We start from the raw sequence: 18397 nt of genomic DNA on the forward strand, positions 1-18397 counted from the left end.
CAGTTCTGATTTTTCGATGGAGCATGCTAGCCCTCTCGCTTTTACGTAGTTCTCTACGCAGGTCGCGGCCTCTTGCAGTCTTTCTTCCTTTTCTTTTAGTTAACCCGTATTTGTCCAGATGGTGATGTCGTCGGCATACATGGTATAGTGTATTCCTTCGACTTCCTTAAGTTGTTTTGCAAGGCTGATCATTGCAACGTTAAAAAGCGTAGGTGAGATGACCGTGCCCTGGGGAGTTCCCTTGTTAGGGTTGTGGAACTTCTCCGAGCGGAGTGCTCCCAGCCCTATCGTCGCTGTTCTATCTGAGAGGAAAGCTTTGACGTAACCGAAGACCCTCCTGCCGCAGTTCAGGTCGTCCAGGCCTGTCAGGATGGCTTTGTGGCTTACGTTGTCAAAAGCTCCTTTGATATCTAGTGCTATTATTACGTTCTCTCCGTCCCTAGGAACGTTACTTAGAACTTCTTTGATTTGTAGAAGTACATCTTGGTTCGACAGCTTATCCCTGAATCCGAACATACTGTGGGGATAGAGTTCGTGATCCTCCATGTATTGTTGTAGCCTTAATGTTACCACTCTCTCGTACAGCTTGCCGAGGCACGATGTGAGGGAGATGGGTCTTAGGTTTTCGATTTGTAGCTTTTTACCCGGTTTTCGAATCATAATCACCACGCATGCTTCCAATCCCCGGGAACGGTCTCCGCTGCCCAGTGCTTGTTGAGGAAATCGGTTAATTGAGCGACTAGCTCGTCACTGAGGTTGCGGATGAGTGCGTTGCTGATTTTGTCCGCACCCGCTGCCGTATTCCTAGTTGTGCTTCGAATTGCTGCATAGACTTCTTCTCGTGTGATGGGTCTATCTAGGTTTGGATTTTCTTTCCCTCGATAATCTCTTGCATAGGTTCTCGGGTTTGTGTCCCCGAAGCACTTGATGCGCACTTTGTCCAGGAGTTCCTCATCGGTTCCTTCGAACTGGTGGATTAATCGGTATATTGCTTTATTGTTTTCTGCTTTGGTTTTGGTCAGATGGATGAGCGCTTTCAGGATATCCCATGTCCTAGCTGTGCTCCGAGTTCCGTTGAGGTAGTCACTGAATTGCTGCCAGTTCGTTTTCGCCAACTGTACTGCGTACTCCTCTGCTTTCGTTGTAATTTCTGCTATTTTAAGTTTGAGATTCCTGTTGTGTTTCTGTTTCTTCCACCTCTTGATTAGACCACGTCTGGCTTCCCATAGCCTAAAGAGCCTGGCGTCTACTTTGGGTGTCTGTGTTGTTCTCTTGATCTCTTTGGTGTGCTCATTTTGCCTTTGCTTGAGTATGTTTCCCCATTCTTCAATCGACTGAATCCCTCCTTTGATAAGGTGTTCGTCGCATGCTTCTCTAAAGGCGTTCCAGTCTGTGATTTTAGCCGTGCCAAGTTGCCGCTTGAGTCGGTCGGAGGCCATTTGTGTTTTGATTATGTAGTTGTCACTCCCCAGGTTTTCCATCAGATTTTACCATTGCGCCTGTCCCGGACGCGTATTTCCGTTTGCTAGCCGTTGCAGACAAGCCCAATGGTGCCCATGCCCGTTCCCGAGAAGTGCAATGTTGCCAAAACAGACGCTGCACCCAAGGTCAGTGTTACCCACGCCCGTTCCCGACAAGTGCAATGTTGCCAAAACAGACGCTGCAGCCAAGTGCAGTGTTGCCCACGTCCGTTCCCGACGCATGCAAGCGTCTGGCAGGCCCAAGTTGTATTGTAGTAACGCTAGCCTGGCCTGCATTTGTGCGAATAGGTGAGTGTCACCGGCAGTGTGTAAAATTCCTGGCCTTTCACAATAAGAAAGCCAACATTCCTTCTGGCAATTTTGTTTCATTATCGGTGATTTTTCTGCGTAACTGTCGCTATGTTGAGTCTTTTCTCTTAGCGGGGCTGCCGTAATGTCCCTGCCAGAGTGGTTTTTGTATGATGTAGGTTTTCAGCGCATATTTTCGTGGTTTACTGCAAAAATTGTCACTACAGTCCATACTCATTTTGCCCATTCTTCGTCTTGGGTTGTGGCACTTCTTTTTTCAAATTGCTGAATCGTCAAACGTTCATATCTATCTCACACCTCTCATGAAAGCTGCGCGCGGTTACTGGTGACGTTGTCGCATGATTGATTAGGCGAAACTGAAATAAAGGAGCTTGTGTCAATTGTATCAGGTAACCTAGAACAGTGTATTGGGCTGTAAGATCATTTCCTTAATTTAGACACTGTTGCAAACAGTTTCATGATGGCATATACTTGTTGTCTTATCTTAACATTGGGCACAAGAAGGGAAAAATCCCATTAAGCACAACCTCCCCTAAATAAACTGTGCAAACAGTAGTCATTATTAATATTGCATCCACTGCTTTGTGTCTAATCTGAGCTCGATGTGGCATCCACATATCTTCTGCAATCTGTGATCTGGTAGGTCCTAAACATAAGTGATAATGCTTCTAAAAGTGCAAGCTTCTCTCACTTAGAGACCTGCTTTCCATGCGTGGTTTATGTGCTTGCTCCTTTTATCCAATGCATAATGACTCTTGATGTTGTGTAGTGAGCCCCCCTTTGATGGCTTGGAGCTTATCTAGAATAAAAAAAAATTCAGAATAAAAAAAAAGGTGGCTACTTCTCTGAACATCAATATATTTTTTAATAGTTACTTGCACCACCCCATAGCATCCAAGGAGTTAAAAATATTGAAAAAGAAAACAGTCTACTCATTGAAATCATGGAAGAAAGTACCATTGGATAATATAAGAACAGTACTTGACACTAAGCTGTTCTACTCTAGGATAGGTAAAAAACAGAAGAATGGAAAACATCACCCTTTAAGGAAAGCTTTTACCTGGAAATGCTTGAATATGTATTTAAGTTGTTGGTTGAGTATATTTCTCACAGTTTACAGCAGTTTTAGCAAGTAAATATTGTAGAAAGATTTTAATCAATGTTTTTTTCCGTGTGCGTTCTGCTGCTGTTTCTATTTCAGTTTGCATTTTCTCTGTCATTCTGTGTTGCTGTCTTTAATTTCCCGGTGGAAATCAAGCAAACTGTTGTGAATTTTTTCAATTTACTTATAAGTGGCTATGTATGCAAGCCCCAACAAACACATCCATACTCAAGTATAGCTCATACTTGACTATCAGCTGTATTCTGAAATCATTTAGCAAATGACCGAATCTCTACTGTAATAAACCAGGAGCTGATGGCTGCCTCGTTCCAAATGTAATTCACATGCTTAATCCAAGGCCTGAGATAAAAAGCACTGCTAAACATAAATTTCTTGCTTGTTCTTAAAGTAATATGATTAACTCTGTACCTATCGAAGTGATTACAACACTTTCTTGTAAAGGTGATGTGAACAGTTTGCAAAGCTTTTAGCAAAGTAGGTGAATCATACACAATTTGTGAATTACACTGGAGGAATATTATCAGGACCAAATACCTTGGCCTATTTAACATCTTGGAATATTATACCAATCCCATTAACTCAAAATCTGACCTTCAGCATGTGGTCTAGCTTAGCAGGCGGTGTGAATCTAACAGTATGTGAGCAAGGCGGCATGCAGATGACGAATAACCACTGCAATGTTTTGTTTGAGATACATTATTTTTAATTCAAAAACAAGTGCAGGCATGAGGTAAATAAAGTAGTAGAGGAGGAGGCCCCGAGTAGAAACTGTCAGGGGGACCTCCTGTTATTAATTGTATATATGACACATATTAAACATATGGCAGATAGCAACTACATATCGGAAAACAGGTACAGCAGGAATTAACAATCACAACAAAAAATTAGATTAAGCATGCTCAATTTTACAAACACATTAAGGAACGTGGCAAAAAGAGAACACAATACTATACAAAAGCACTCAAGCAATAAAAGCCATACACAATAAATACAGGGTTCATTGGCATGCCAAATGAAGGTAATTAAAATGCACACACTTTTTCAACCTTTTATGGAATGATGCTTCTGTACTAGATGATGTGATGATTGTTAGTAGAGAGTTGCAGACAGTGATTGCTGAGAATAATGAATAAAAACGAAACTCTAGAATATCATCGCTTTTCAAGCCAGGTATAAAGCTGTCCGCACAAAAAAAAAATTCCGGGCGTAGTGTACAGTACACCGTGCAGAGACTGTAAAACCATGTGCATGTGGGTGAAAGTGGAAACTTCGTTGAAAGGTTGAAACAACACCAGTATGATGTTGCAAACAAGAAAGCTTCGTCAAATGCACTCTTCGACAATTCTGAAAGCAAGCAGCATCATATAGATTGAGCAACGCGTGCATTTTGAAAACAAGAAAGAATCTCCAGAGCTGTCTATATCTAGAATCCTTAATGATCCAGACAACCAAACACACTCTTAATCGCACTGACGGAGCACTTCCTAGTGCATACGCCCGCTGCCTAGGGCACATTTTCAAGCTTAAATAGCCAGCCTTACACGTCTGCACCTGTTTGTGAACAAGGCTCCCGTGTGGGAGCTGAAACGTCATTTAGGAGTTCATTTTATTTTGCTCGGTGTTCTGCCTTCTCCACGTACAGCCCCGATCAGACAGGTTTCCGTCCAACCCTCGACTTCATGCAGCAAGCATATAGTTTCTAGAAAGCCCAACAGGGAACCTAAACTGAAACGTCAGCATGTGTTAGTTCATGCTCTAGGTCATCCTGCTATGATTGCAGCCACGGCAAAAAAAATGTGAAGTTGCTTCCATGCATGTTGCACAAAGCATTATCTAACATTGTCTCTAATTTTAAGTTTCACTGTACTCCAAAAATGCAGCAAGATGACCCTAAGAAACTGCCAGAAAGCACATGTTAGGTCCAAAAGGTTTGCAGCATAAGAATCCAGTTGTCTAAAAGCTTCCTGCTACATTTTATTCCATTGCAAGGAAAGTAACTTCAAACACTCTGTGGACTGCTGCTACTAGCCTGCTAAATATACCTATTAACTGAAACAGGTGCAATCAGACTATACAGCCTTGGCAAAATAAGAATATGAAATTGGAATGGTAATGGAGGCAGCACTGCAGCAAAAACCCTCTTATAACTAAAGAGTAGACATGAAGGTTCATCATGAGAGGCACTGAATGGAACTGTAAATTGAGAGTGCGATTGATTTGTGTCCTAAGTCTGTGTACACAATGCTGTATCAAAAATATCGTTACAATAGGATTCATATTTTCTTAAATACTGCGTAGAAAATTCCTGTTGACAGTGTCAGCATGAAGCCTCTTGTTTTGTTTTGAGTTTCAGATTGGTAACTGCTTTAGGGCAAGGATAATGTTGGGGAATGGAAGATGCTCTTTGAATGCACATTCAGAATGTACTCCAAAGTGTTTTAAGAGAAACACTAGAGGTGAAGTGCATTTCAATTAGGCTGTAATTACTCATGAGTTTCTACTTAATCGCAGTTATACGGTTGCAGAGCAAAGCTAGACAGCTTTCTCAGAAGCTTTGGTGCTGAAGAAAAATTCTTCTTAGTCTGGGGATAAAACCAGGGACTACTGTCTGTTTGCCTGGGCAGTCACTCTACATTTAAGCTAACCAGGATGCCTAGCAGATGTCATGGTGAGGTCAAATTGATCAACAACCTGAAGCAAGAACGGTGTTAGTCTCGCTCTGAGCTGTTGATCAATTAGCTCTCTTTACCTAAATGGTTTGAAGCTTCTGACACCATGAGACACTACGCAGGAAATAGTTCGGGATAGCCCTTGGCCTTTTGCTTCTGACAGCCTATGCAAAAGTTCTCGAGGCAGCATGGTCACATTAAGTGTATGTCTCTTCAGTCTTCTTTACGTGCTTGAAATTAATCCGGAGCCCTCTACTAAGGCGACCCTTGTAGCCGCCGGGTTGTTTTTGGATGTTAAACCCTACAATTTACAAATTTTTCATGTGCGGTACGCTGGTGCCGTAGATGGAGCAGAGAGAAAGTCAAGAAGAGAGGCAATCCAGTGATCATTACGCTGCTCAGAAGTCATGTTGCAGGTGTTGAGCAAAGGCGCAGCGGATTCAAGGGCAGAGAGGCTGGCAAGCTCGGCCAGTAGCGGGGAGCGGGACAAGGCATCAGCATCATGGTGCTTGCGGCCCGACCGATATACGACACGTATGTTATATTCTTGTAGATGGAGAGTCCATCGAGCCATGGCAGGCGACCGGAGGGATCTTTTAGCGAAGAAAGCCAGCATAGGGCATGGTGGTTGGTGACCACGTCAAAAGGACGGCCATTATGATAAAGTCGAAACTTGCCAAGGGCCCAGACAATGGCCAAGCTAGGCCACCTTAGCCAAGCACTCTTTAGTATATTTCAGACATTATCTGGCGACTGAATAGCGAGGTGGAGCTGCAATAAACGTTTTTCCAAGAACTCTCGTCCAGGAAACTTTTGTGCCCGATAGTACATATGTGAATAGTGGCGTGTCGCGTCCGCGAAATATGCGGTGCGGCACTGCTGTATTCTTGTAAACGCGGCTTATCTCAGCCTGCAATATTTACCCGCCCAATTGTGAAACGAGATATGACGCCTCGAGAAAAGGGGTTTGGACTGCATAATTATAATAGCTTCGCCATATCTTCCATGTGCCTCCATGAATGCCAGCACCTCCGTACAGCCGCTGCTGTGGTTATTGTGCTCGGCTCCTGACCCGAAAGACACGGGTTCGACCCCGGCGGCTGTCGCATTTCGATGGAGGCGTTAATGCTAGAGGCCCGTGTACTGTCTGATGGCAGTACACGCTATGGAACCGAAACCAATCTTGTTTCGGTTACGAGAGAGCATTTGATTCGAGAATGAGTATCTAGACCTACGGTGTATATATGTAGCTTGTAAATTTCTGCTTGAAATACTTCTCATGCCTGGCAGATCTGCCGCTGCAGGAAAAAAATGGCGCCGGTTTTAGGAATAACATTTTCACGCTTCAAAATTGAGGCTCAAGTTGGTGCAGCTGTAGGTCAAAGCGCTTCGATGACAAAAAAAAAATGGTGAAGTTGCCTTCCGAGTGCATTCCTTGCAGAGTTTCGGTTTTGATTTTATGGTTGGCAGTTTTGTCTAAAATCTGTACTTTCGTTATTTTTGCTTTCAGCTTTCATTGTTTTTATGGTGCTATTGTGGTGTCATTTCTTAATAATTGCGAGCCATGTTTCCAGCGCATTTCGTATCAGTTGCAGAAAAAGTTCATTTCGTAGGTAGCGTTGTAGCGCCATCTGCCTGTGACGACCTGCCCATCGACATCAGCATCGTCCTCCGTGCCGCGGGTCGTTTGTATCTGTGGCTGGATTGGTGCTGTTCTTGCGTTTGTTGTAACACTTAGTGCATCTTTAAGCGCAAGGAAAAAGTTATGCTGCAGTGTTCAAGTATGACACGTTGGAGCCTGTTCAGGTGAGCTTTCCGTGCTGCGCGGCTACCTACACGGCCTTCGTTAGTACTGTACTAATTTTTGGGAAAACAAAAGTTGTACCTTATGGTCACTTTTCTCTTCGGAGGCTTTTACTGCTGCGTAATCCTATCGGACAGAGTCGAGTTCATACCGCGTAAATGTATGTACCACCAGCAGCAAAAGTTATTGGGGTGCGTGTTCTCGGGGAAGAAAAGTTATTGTGGGGCTTCCTCGTGACCTAGTGCTTTAAAAATGCTACCAGCGTGTGGCGAATGCAAGTCCCATCGTTCAGACACTTCGAGTGATTGACTTATGTGGCGATTGGCTACTGTGCCGGATTTCCCGGGTTAGAACCCGACTGCGGCGGCAGCGTTATCGATGGAGGCCAAACGCAAAGACGCCCGTGTGCTGTGCGATGTGAGTGTACGTTAAACATCCCTAGGTGGTCGAAATTATTCCGGAGCCATACACTACGGCACATCTTTCCTCTCTCAGTCCCTCCTTTACCCCTTCTCTTACGGCACGGTTCAGTTGTCCGCCAAGATGCGAGACAGATACTGCGCCATTTCTTTTCCCCAAAAACCAATCATCTTCATCCCCGTACACTCCCGCTTAAATTTTGCCTGCCGATAGTACCTCCGTGTGACGCGATTCGAAATTGATCACTTCAGGCCTGACCTGTTCAATTAAGCGAGTTTATACAGTTAATTTTCTTAGAAATACTGAGCGCAGTGCGCGAGCTCAGCCACTGTGACCCTGTATAGTAAACGGGTACCGCACAAGGGGGGGAGGGAGGAATGGTAGGGTTTTAACGTAGTTAAACCGAGTTTATGTGTGAAAGCACGTGTTTAGCCTGGTTGTCTCATGGTTTTGCTTTGCTAGGTCGTCGGCACATCTGACGACGTGATTAGTTCTAGAGTAGTTTTAGTTGATGGAAGACGACGACATGCAATGCACAGCGCGAGCGTGTGTTGCAGTTTAACGCGAGTCGGGGTCGTCTGCGGCAGCAGCATAGTGCTCTCGTGCACAGGCCAGCGAAATTGATCTGCTCGCGCCGCCGCGGGTTCGAATCCCAGTTGCGGCAATATTTATTTTATTATGTTTGCCAAGGTCATCCTCAAGGTCAAGCTTCACACCAACTCTGTGAGCCAGTTAGAGATTGTGAAGTAGTACTTTCACACTAAAATATTAGCCCTCCTGAGCCAAAACGACAGTGACAACGTTTACAATTGTTGTACAGTTGATGCCTTCATAACCGTATAAAGACACTCCATAAGCACATTTCTGACAAGTCCAGCTCGATTCAGCACCTCAAATGAGTGTGAACGCGGCTACCAGTTCAGTTTGACATAAATAGTGTTAACAGAGGTCATCAACACGCTTCAGCAAAGCATCTGTATTTGATAGTCTCTTCTCTCTCTTTTGCTTACTGTGTGTTTTTCACCACCACTGCCTGCTCATAATGACAAATGCTACAACTGGTTAACATGTCTTGTATTTGGCAACAGCATGGCAAGACAGCCTAATACATTTGTAGCGATGTCTGCCAGACAAGTTGTGGTACTATGTATTGCTGAACTTGGCATCACCGTATGCTGATGTTGTGAAATAACATTGAGTGGCCGTTAAGTCTTCTTGAGTTTTTCTCACATCTGTCTGCTGTAGGTCAAAGTTTGGGCACGTGAGCGCAAAACAGATTTGTTGAAAATACTTTTCATGAAAACAGTTACTTATGGTACTGAGTACTGTGTAACAAGAAAGTATCTGCTGAGACTATGTTCAACTGTAAAAAATGTCTGAACAGTGAAAAGTAAATAATTCATAGTGTGTGGCGCAGGGGTTCACTCGAACCCGGGCTCCATTGGGTAACGGGTCCGAGCCTTCGGGTTGAAGAAATATGGAACTTCAAGCTTTGGAAAACGAAAAACAAACGGGTTTACTGGCACTTTTCATGAAACTTGATTACATAATTTAAAAGGAAACAGAAAGAGCAAACAGTCAAGAATTAAAAGTTCATAATGTCGAGCAACTGGATGAGCCTTGTCGTCAGGGCCCAGAGCGATCGTTCTTACTCAGGACACTTGTGAAATACACTGAGGCTCCGCCGCTTTCAGCACACGATTCACAGATCGGAAGAGTCGCCGCACATAGCACGCTGAGCCCTGTGGGAATGAGCGAGGAGGATACGGAGGTCCGCTGCTACTTCGTCCTCGGGAATGCGCTTCTGCCCGCTTCCTTTCGTCATCTTGTCCATCGTCGGTCGCGTCTCACGGTCCGACACAAGGGGAGCGTGCATGGGAGATTCCACGGGTAGTTTCCCCGAGACATCTTTTTTCTTTTTCGTAAGGTCAACGAGGGGTCAAACAACGTGTCCCTAGCAGGGTTATGACAATAGTTAACAGCAAATTGAGAATAAGGAAAGGAGCATTACAAAAAAACATGTGTTTATAAGAACAGATAACACAGTGTCCCCCAAAATATCTGGGAGGAATGTATGCAAAAGGACATAGCAAACATGTTTGAAGTTCTCTGCCAGCATCTCGCCCCCCCCCCCCCCCTTCCCAGAAAAAAAACAAACTTGAAGCATGTTAAGAGTAATTCAAGAATGGGTACAAGTGTTTAAGTTCATTCTAAATAGAGATTTTTTTTAAAGTATTTGCAAGATACCAAGTTATCATGAGAAGTACTGAATATAGAATATTCAATCTGTATTTGCAAGATACCAAGTTATCATGAGAAGTACTGAATATAGAATATTCAATCTGTGGTAGAAGAAGCACCAAAAGATACTGACAGAAGAACTAGGGGGCTGTGCTGATCCTGTGCCATTGTCCTGTGGTGCTGCTGTTGCCATGGTATACCAACAACTCACCAATGTACGGTTCTCCTCTGTTGTATGTTAGCTATGTGCATGTTTGACAGAGTTTTCCATGGCCTCTTTTGTTAAATCCTATCATCCAGAAATATTGAGTCACAGTCATGACCTCGTGCTGCACTGCTATCTTCTGTTTTGTCAGCCTCAAAGGTTTGCAGAATGTGGCTGTGTAGGAAAAACTTCAGTGCTGTGCTGTTGCCTTGTGTACCAGTTGTCTGGCATTATGCCAGTGAATGGAGTGTGCATGTTCCCTCATGATTGCCTTGGAAATGTTGCTATGGGTATGGCGCATGTATATGGGTTTTTCTGCGCACCCAAATTTCGTTGAGTTTTGTCAGGATCGTACATGTCAGAAGGGCTGGTAGTTATTATATCAGAGCAGTGTGAATGTGAAAAAACATACTGCAGTGGGTAAATGAAATCTAAAAAGACTGGTACGATGTAAAGCTGGTGAAACCGCTCACCAGTTTTTGAAAAAGTGAACATATCACCACTAAACTAAAGCTTCTGTTTGGGCGAGTTGGTAATGATCCATTTGCTTCAGTGGTTGTGTTGCTTGTCTTCCTTTCATGTGTCCCGTCTTCCTGCACTCTTTAACAATCACATCACTACTCCGCTTCACAATTTTTTACCTAATGTGTTTGTCTTGGGCGGCTTGCGAAGATGGCTCAAGCTTGCAGATCTGCAATGTCAACTGGCCGGCATATCAAGGTCTACAGAATGTTAAATTACGGAATAACTTGGACGGTGATCTGCGTGCATTGCTAAGTAATCAATTTCAAAAAGAACTGCCTAGTTATGTTATTGAAATTGTTGTAAACAAATGCTGTGTAGCCCACCCCTGTTATGCCTCTAAGAGAAGAGACAGCAGTATGTGTAAATAAATAAAAAAATACTTCAATGCTTCCTTTCCAAAAATTTGATGCCATGCAATGACACCATTTTTTAGACATCAACTGATAATCCTTATTGCATGCTTTGTAGCATTTCAAGCCTTTGTAGCGTTTACAGCAGTCAGCCTGTCTGTAAGAGCGTTTTTTTGTTATTGTTTCAGCGATGTAGGTGCCGGTTAAACCAAGGCGCAGTGTCAGTGCATGAATCTGTCAATAAGAAGAGCATGTTTATTACTGTTTAGAAACGTGTACTGTACGCGTTAAGTGGCATATGAACCAAGTCACTCACACATGGATAATCTAGTCCGCAGAAAATGTTGCTTATTTTGCAAGAAACGCGACCACAGAATGGAAAAATCCAATTCAGCAGCGAGAAGAGGTAATCGATGTGTTGGGGGTGTGAAAAATGAGATCTATGCATGGGGACAGAATGCCGAAAAAAACTCCGGACCATAATCAGCTTGGCATTCTTTCCGGCTTTTCTCAACAGCGCCTCGCGGAAAGTCAACTTCACGCGACCGCATGTTCACTTTACCAGTGTACCATACTGTACAGAAAACTAACATCCACATCAGTGTGACGCTGCATGTGACCGAAGGTGTGGTTTGAATGCCAATTTATGAGGACTGGAAGGAATACATCACTCGTCTGACATCTGCACTGTGCAGAAAGTTGTGTCAACTCTGGTGTGCAGCTCCTTATGTTTCGAACAGAAAACTTGCAGTGCCTTGGTGCGAAGTACATTCCAGAAAATGGGTTGTTTGATGAGAAGGGGCCTGGTCTTGCAGCGTCAGTAATCGTAATTTTTATTTTTGGTTAAGTACACAGACAATGAATACAGGGGAAAGGATGATGCACAGCTGCTGCTGCTTGCCATTTACTGTTCGCACTCTTGCACAGACTTATGCAGTAAAGAGTGCTGGCACTGTGAATGAATAAGTATCATCATCATGACGGCAGGTTTCTGCAGTAAAATGTCGGACGGAGTAGATGTGCAGTTTTCTCTTTTCAGACTATGAATTATTTCTGTTCAGACAATTTTTTCAGGTTATCAGATATGCTTCTTCCCGTTACAATATGTCAAAGATATGTTGGCATCTGCATACTTTGCAATGAAAGCTGAGGAAACCACCTTTCTCTGACTTTTATATTTTTACAATGCTCGTGAAAACAATCATTTAAATGTACCCCAGTCTGCCGTTAAAGAAATCGTACCTAAGACAGCGGGATCCAATGTACAATGAATCCTGTGCAATAGAAATTCGGCCGCCACGGCCGGGATTGAACCCGCGTCTTTCGGGCCAGCAGCCGAGCGCCATAACCACTGAGCCACCGTGGCGGGTGTTGGGGTACAGTCTCCAGCGCATTTCAGCTGTTGCATAGCTTGAAAATCAGGCAGCAAACTAATGTCTGTATTTTTTTTCTGCACAGCACTAGCTGCATTACTTTGTAGGATGAGGGCAACCACTTCTGGGAAAAAAGTGTACAAAGAAATATGTAAGGAAAAAATTCCACTGCACAATATTCATTGTATTAGACCCTGCTGTCATCGGGCAGGTGTTCAGAAGGGCACACTAGGGTACATATTTTTTCCGCTCCTCACGCCAGTATTACCTGAGGCTGCAGGATGTGAAAATAAATTTTCAAATGACCACCTCCATAAGCATTTCAACATTGTAAAGAAAATAATGGACGCTTCGTCAACCTTTGTTGCACCAACCTGCGCCTGCAAAGAGAACAAAGCCACTCAAAAAATAATGAAAACAAAGCTGTTCACTTGCATTGTGATGACCATTCGGGAAAAAAAAGCACACAAGAAAAACAGTTGCAGTGAAAATTAAGCGGTATTTGGTCTTGAGATATGACTGCGGTTAAGTGCAGAGGAACTGAGCTTAACAGCAGTTCAAAGCTCTAAATTTACAAGTATAAGCAGCAAGAACAATTTAATTTAGTCCAACCAGTGAGGAATGAAACCGAAATTAAACTTTCGGAGTTAGACAGGTCCAACACTTGACCTCAGATTTGACGCAGACTCTAGCATCCATACTGCCAGATTCGGGAATGGCTCAACTCAGCAGTGCAGTGTCTGTCATTGTGCAGACATCCTGCACAAGAATTGGAATTTCGTTAGGGAACATGCAAATGATGCTAACATGAACACAGAAACATATGCAAACAGATAGGTGAACCAGGGAACCTATAACTCCAGTACAAAAGGTGCAAACGCACACAGAAACTTGGAAGGATTCTGCATAGCCAACAAAGCCCACATATACTTTGGCTCACCATCATTGATACAGAGCAGCCAAGAAGCCGCATTCCTCTCATGGAGGTCACAGGCAAATGAATGTGCGCATCAATGACATCCCCTCGTGAGTCTTCAGGAATGCCTGCAGCTGATGCAGTAGACCAGGATATGATGGAACAACTGGTGAACAAGCAAGTCGTCTACAGGGCCACTGTGGATACAACAGCAAACACAGAATCGGACACCCAGTGCGAATCTTGCCATCATGTCTCTCATGCCCTGTGAGGCACTTCGCACCGCAGTACAACTTTTGCGACCGGGAAAATGTTCAAGTTTCTTAGATTATAGTTTGCAATTCACTGCTTGTTGTTATGCAGAAAAGCATACTGTAATCCCAGTGTATATATCTGAATAAATGTCTTCTTGTTAGTTTGCTTCAAAATTTGTTATGGACAGTTTTGACGGGGGACGAAAGTACCATATTAACGAGGCATGCTTCTATAACCATGCAGTATTCGAAAAACACCACCTGGTTTCGCATAATATGCATGGCCTTCCTAAAGAACGCCCCTCATCCCTGCTATGACAAAAAAAAATACATAAATGGTAGGGCAGTAAGTTCAGCACAGAGAAAAGGTATTATGCAAAACTTTCTGAAGTAAACAGCAGCCAGCCAAACAAGCTTCAGTGTTTATTTTGAGAGTCCTTTCAATGTTCCTGTTATGAGGAAGCTCACTAACCTTGCATGCATCTTCCAATGTGGCTGTATCAAAGGACGAACAGCATAATAAACACTGCCACTATAGTGGGAGTGATGCATAGGGAGACTTTGGATACAAATGATGGCAGGGGGTCACCCTTATCTCGGCCATAGAAGAACAGATGTGCTAACTTGCAGACAGTGGCTACATACAGAGTGCTACAATGTGGAGTTTCTGGAGTGCACCCATGGCAATAAACAGTCTCACAGTAAAGTATTCCTGCATCATGGTCGGCTGCTGAAGTGTCAAGCAAGAGATTTCTGCATATTTCCAACCAGTCTGCTGGCACTTAGTGATTGCCAAATGGCCATTACTTCAAACAACATTTGTGGTCATGTGCCACTCTGTGTCAAAAAGAGGTGGCACCTTGCCCATTTTCAAAGTTCACTCGCACTTGACAAGGAAATGCGAGAACCAGTCAGAAAGGCAATGCAGCAAGCAATACGGCACTCGATGTAAACAATAGGATTTCAAGTCAGCATGATATGTCCGGCAGTCTGTCCCACACCCCCATTTCAGAAGGGACGCAACTTTCAACAAAATTTAGTTTATTTCTAGCTGTATTTACATGAATGTTTTGAGCAATTTATAAATAATTTTATGACTGCTCTCACCAAGTGTCTCTGTTTTATGTGCAGAACATTGTTTTCCGATATATATTTTTCTTGAAACATACAAAGCTAAGAAAATATGGCAGAAGGCTAGTTCAACATTCATTGTTCTGGCAGGGTGAAGTCATTCTTGTAATTCTTTTTGTTTTGCAAAGCTCAAATTTTTGTTTTGAATTTTTGAGATTCAGTGTTTGTTGACATATTAAAGCGAGAAGACAATTTCATACAAGAAATTTAAAATTCATAAATTTGAAAAAAAAAGCAGTTGTCTAGACCTGGGCTGCGGTCCTAGGAGTGCAAGGAAACAAGTGGTCCAGAAAACATAAAACTGTTGGGGACAAGTATGCTCCGTAAGGCATGTATCTAGGCAGAAAACCTTAACAGAGAAAATTGCCCATTTCTTGAATGTTTCGTCACTATTCACAGCCGCCGAGGTTGATGAAACAATTTTTTTTACAGCACTTCCCAGTCGATTTCAAGAATTAAATTTGGGGACAGCAGAGTCATTCCACGCGAAAGGAGATGCACCAAATTCTTGGTATTTTAGATTTTGCTGAGAAAATTCATGGAAGACCAGTCCCAACAGAAGTGTAGAGACCTTCTCTCAAAGAAAAGTTTTTTTTCTCCGTATATCATGCTCCAAAGTGTAAGACATCACCTTCATCTGGGCATTTTGGAAGAATTATTGTTAAGGAACCGGTCCTTGTTGGCAATGTTTATCTCCGCATGTAGTGAGGTATTGAGATGCCCTGTCATGCCTCAAAAAATAAACTGTGGATGATGCCATTTTGGTTTAAAATGGAAGTGCTTAACAGGAGAACAATTTGAAGATTTCCGCATTTTTTAAGCTAAACTTGGAGTCTAAATTTAAGCAAACTTTTTTGGAGTTTTGCCTGAACCCTTTATCTAGCACTGTTTGAATTAAACTTGAACCTTGCGTTGTTCTGTAATTTAAAAAAAAGTACATAGATTTCTGCGGAAACGGCCACATTGAGGACCAGAAAACGCTATGTTGGCAACGGTGCTAGACAAAAAAATCAGCCAAATGGTCAAAGCATTTAGTTTAGCATATTAAAAAACTAGAAAAATATTTTTTGTTGGCGAGAAAAAAAAATTTATAAAGGAGTTCCAGCGATGTGGTGCCAGCACCTGTTATGGTCCGTCCGGTAAAACGCTGTTTTAATTTCCGGCCTTGCTAAACTCCAGCAATTGCCATAAGCATTGGACATATTGTGAGAAGATGGCGCAACGGAGCCATTTCAGTGTTTTCATTTATTCTTAAAGAATATGTTTGGGCGGAATACTCATGGTATACAGGATGTGCCATCTTATTCCCTATAGATATGACCTAAACACAGGATTTAAAAAGCCAATCTGAAAGTGTTAGATGTATAAGCATTTATTATTTACATTGCACTTGACTGAGGCATCAGCCTCACCGATTATTCAACTTCCAAAGGTGTGGTGTACAGCAAATGCAATGTTTAATAAACCATTTGTATTGAATTAAATCGGACACCTTGTATACGCACAAAATTTGAAGGGAGACTGCATACTACAGCAAAAAAGGCTATAACATCATGTGGCCTGAATTGGGAACAGCTGGGGATAAGAGTTAATGGAGAATACCTAAATAATCTGTGATTTGCTGATGACATTGCGTTGCTGAGTCACTCACGAGATGAATTGCAAAGCATGACCAATGATTTAGACAGGCAGAGCAGAGCGGTGGGTCTAAAAATTAACACGCAGAAAGCCAAAGTAATGTTCAATAGCCTAGCAAGGGAAAAGCAGTTCACAATTGGAAGCGAGATGCTGGAAGTGGTAATGGAATATGTCTTCATAGGGCACGCAGAGACTGTTGATTCGATCATGAGAGGGATATAACTAGAAGGATAAGAAGGGTCTAGCGCATATGGCAGGTTCTCTCAGATCATGAATAGCAGTTTACCAATATCCCTCAACAGAAAAGTGTACAACAGCTGCATCTTGCCGGTACTCACCTATGGGGCAGAAACGTAGAGGCTAACGAAAAGGGTTCAGCTTAAGTTAAGGACGACACAGCGAGCCATGGAAAGAAAATTGTTAGGTTTAACGTTATGAGACCGGAAGTGGGGAGATTGGGTGAGGGAACAAACACGGGTTAATGAAATCCTAGTCGAAATTAAGAGGAAGAAATGGGCTTGGGCAGGGAATGTAATGCGAAGGCAAAACAACCATTGGTCCTTAGGGGTAACGGAGTGGATTCCAAGAGAAGGCAACAGTAGCAGGGGACGGCAGAAAGTTAAGGGGGCGGATGAGATTAGGAAGTTTACGGGGATACGGTGGCTGCAGCTGGCAAAGGACAGAGTTAATGGTAGGGACATGAGAGAGGCTTTTGCCCTGCAGTGGGCGCAGTCATGCTGATGATGATAATGATGAAGATAGATGGCGTGCTCATATACTTTTGTCGGCATTCTTAGCGATATAAAAGCCTCAGTTACCTTCCTTTCAGCTTTACCTCTTGCCTTCGCAAAGAACACTGTGTTTTCAAGGGCAGGGCAGCAGCCATGTTTCTTGCATTTACTACAGTGCATTGCCAAATGGGCATACTCCCACACGGTAGGCGAATGTCGGCCTGTGTTCCAATTTATGTCCCTGTTTAAAACATCCCTTTCAGTGACACCTAATTGGCCAAAATGCCAGAAGCAGATGTGCATCTACTTCCGCCATTTGGGGCAGTCAGGTGTCACCGAATGGAATTTTGAAAAAAAGACTGCGCAAAACAAACAACACAGGAGAAAGACAGACGAAACGAGTGCAACTCTGCAACTGTGTATTCACTTGGAAAGCGAGTGAATAGATCAGCAAAAAGGCTAGACCAGGCTTCAACAAGCTGGCTATCCTACTCTGCTCAGTTGCTAAAGTGTTACTGAAAAAGGTTAAAAAAAGAAAAGTGTAATAACAGAGCAAAAAAACGATGTTGCCATACAGAAAACTAAACCTGTGACAATTCCTTATATTCATAAGATGGCACACAATCTGAAACATGTTAAGGCAAAGTTTAAAGTTCGTGTAGTTTTTCCACCCCCAAGAAGCTGTTCTCCTTGTGTGGCAAAATGGATTCAAACAAACCGAAAAAAGCAGACTGTCAGAAAAAGCATGTGACGCTGTTTGTGAAATGTGCAGTGGGCGTAGTTTATCAGATTCCGCTGACGTGTGGGAAATCTTACATTGACCAAACGGGCTGATGTATTAATGATAGCCTTGCTGACCATAATCACGCATTAAAGAACGGCACGGGTTCTTTCTTACCACATCACTGTAAAGCCTGCAGGGAAAAAGAAGAAAAAATGCCAGGCGAAGCTGAAGAAAACAAAAATCCTAAGCAGGGGCAAAGATACTACAGCCCGTGATCTTATAGAGGGGTTCCACATCAAAAAAGGCAGAAGAGATTATGTAAGCACACCCTCGCTTACAATTGACAGAAAAGAAAGTGTCTTTTTAGATATGTGCTGAGACACATTTTTTTCTTTAGCCATTTTTTACCTTATTGTTTCTGCTTGTGCGCATGTGTAGGTCCCTCTCTGCTCTTGCCTTTTTGTCTATTTATTCACTTACTTCAATAGGTGAATAAACAGTTG

At 43.0% G+C, this 18397-nt stretch overlaps 1 protein-coding gene across 1 annotated transcript in view; it reads left to right on the forward strand.

Annotated features, from left to right (window-relative positions):
* LOC144119402 (sodium- and chloride-dependent glycine transporter 2-like) overlaps nucleotides 1-18397 on the forward strand; it is a 176822-nt gene that overhangs the window by 12723 nt on the left and 145702 nt on the right. The window lies entirely within an intron of this gene.

This window comes from Amblyomma americanum, chromosome 2 (genome assembly GCF_052857255.1).
Source record: "Amblyomma americanum isolate KBUSLIRL-KWMA chromosome 2, ASM5285725v1, whole genome shotgun sequence".
Classification (NCBI taxonomy): domain Eukaryota; kingdom Metazoa; phylum Arthropoda; class Arachnida; order Ixodida; family Ixodidae; genus Amblyomma; species Amblyomma americanum.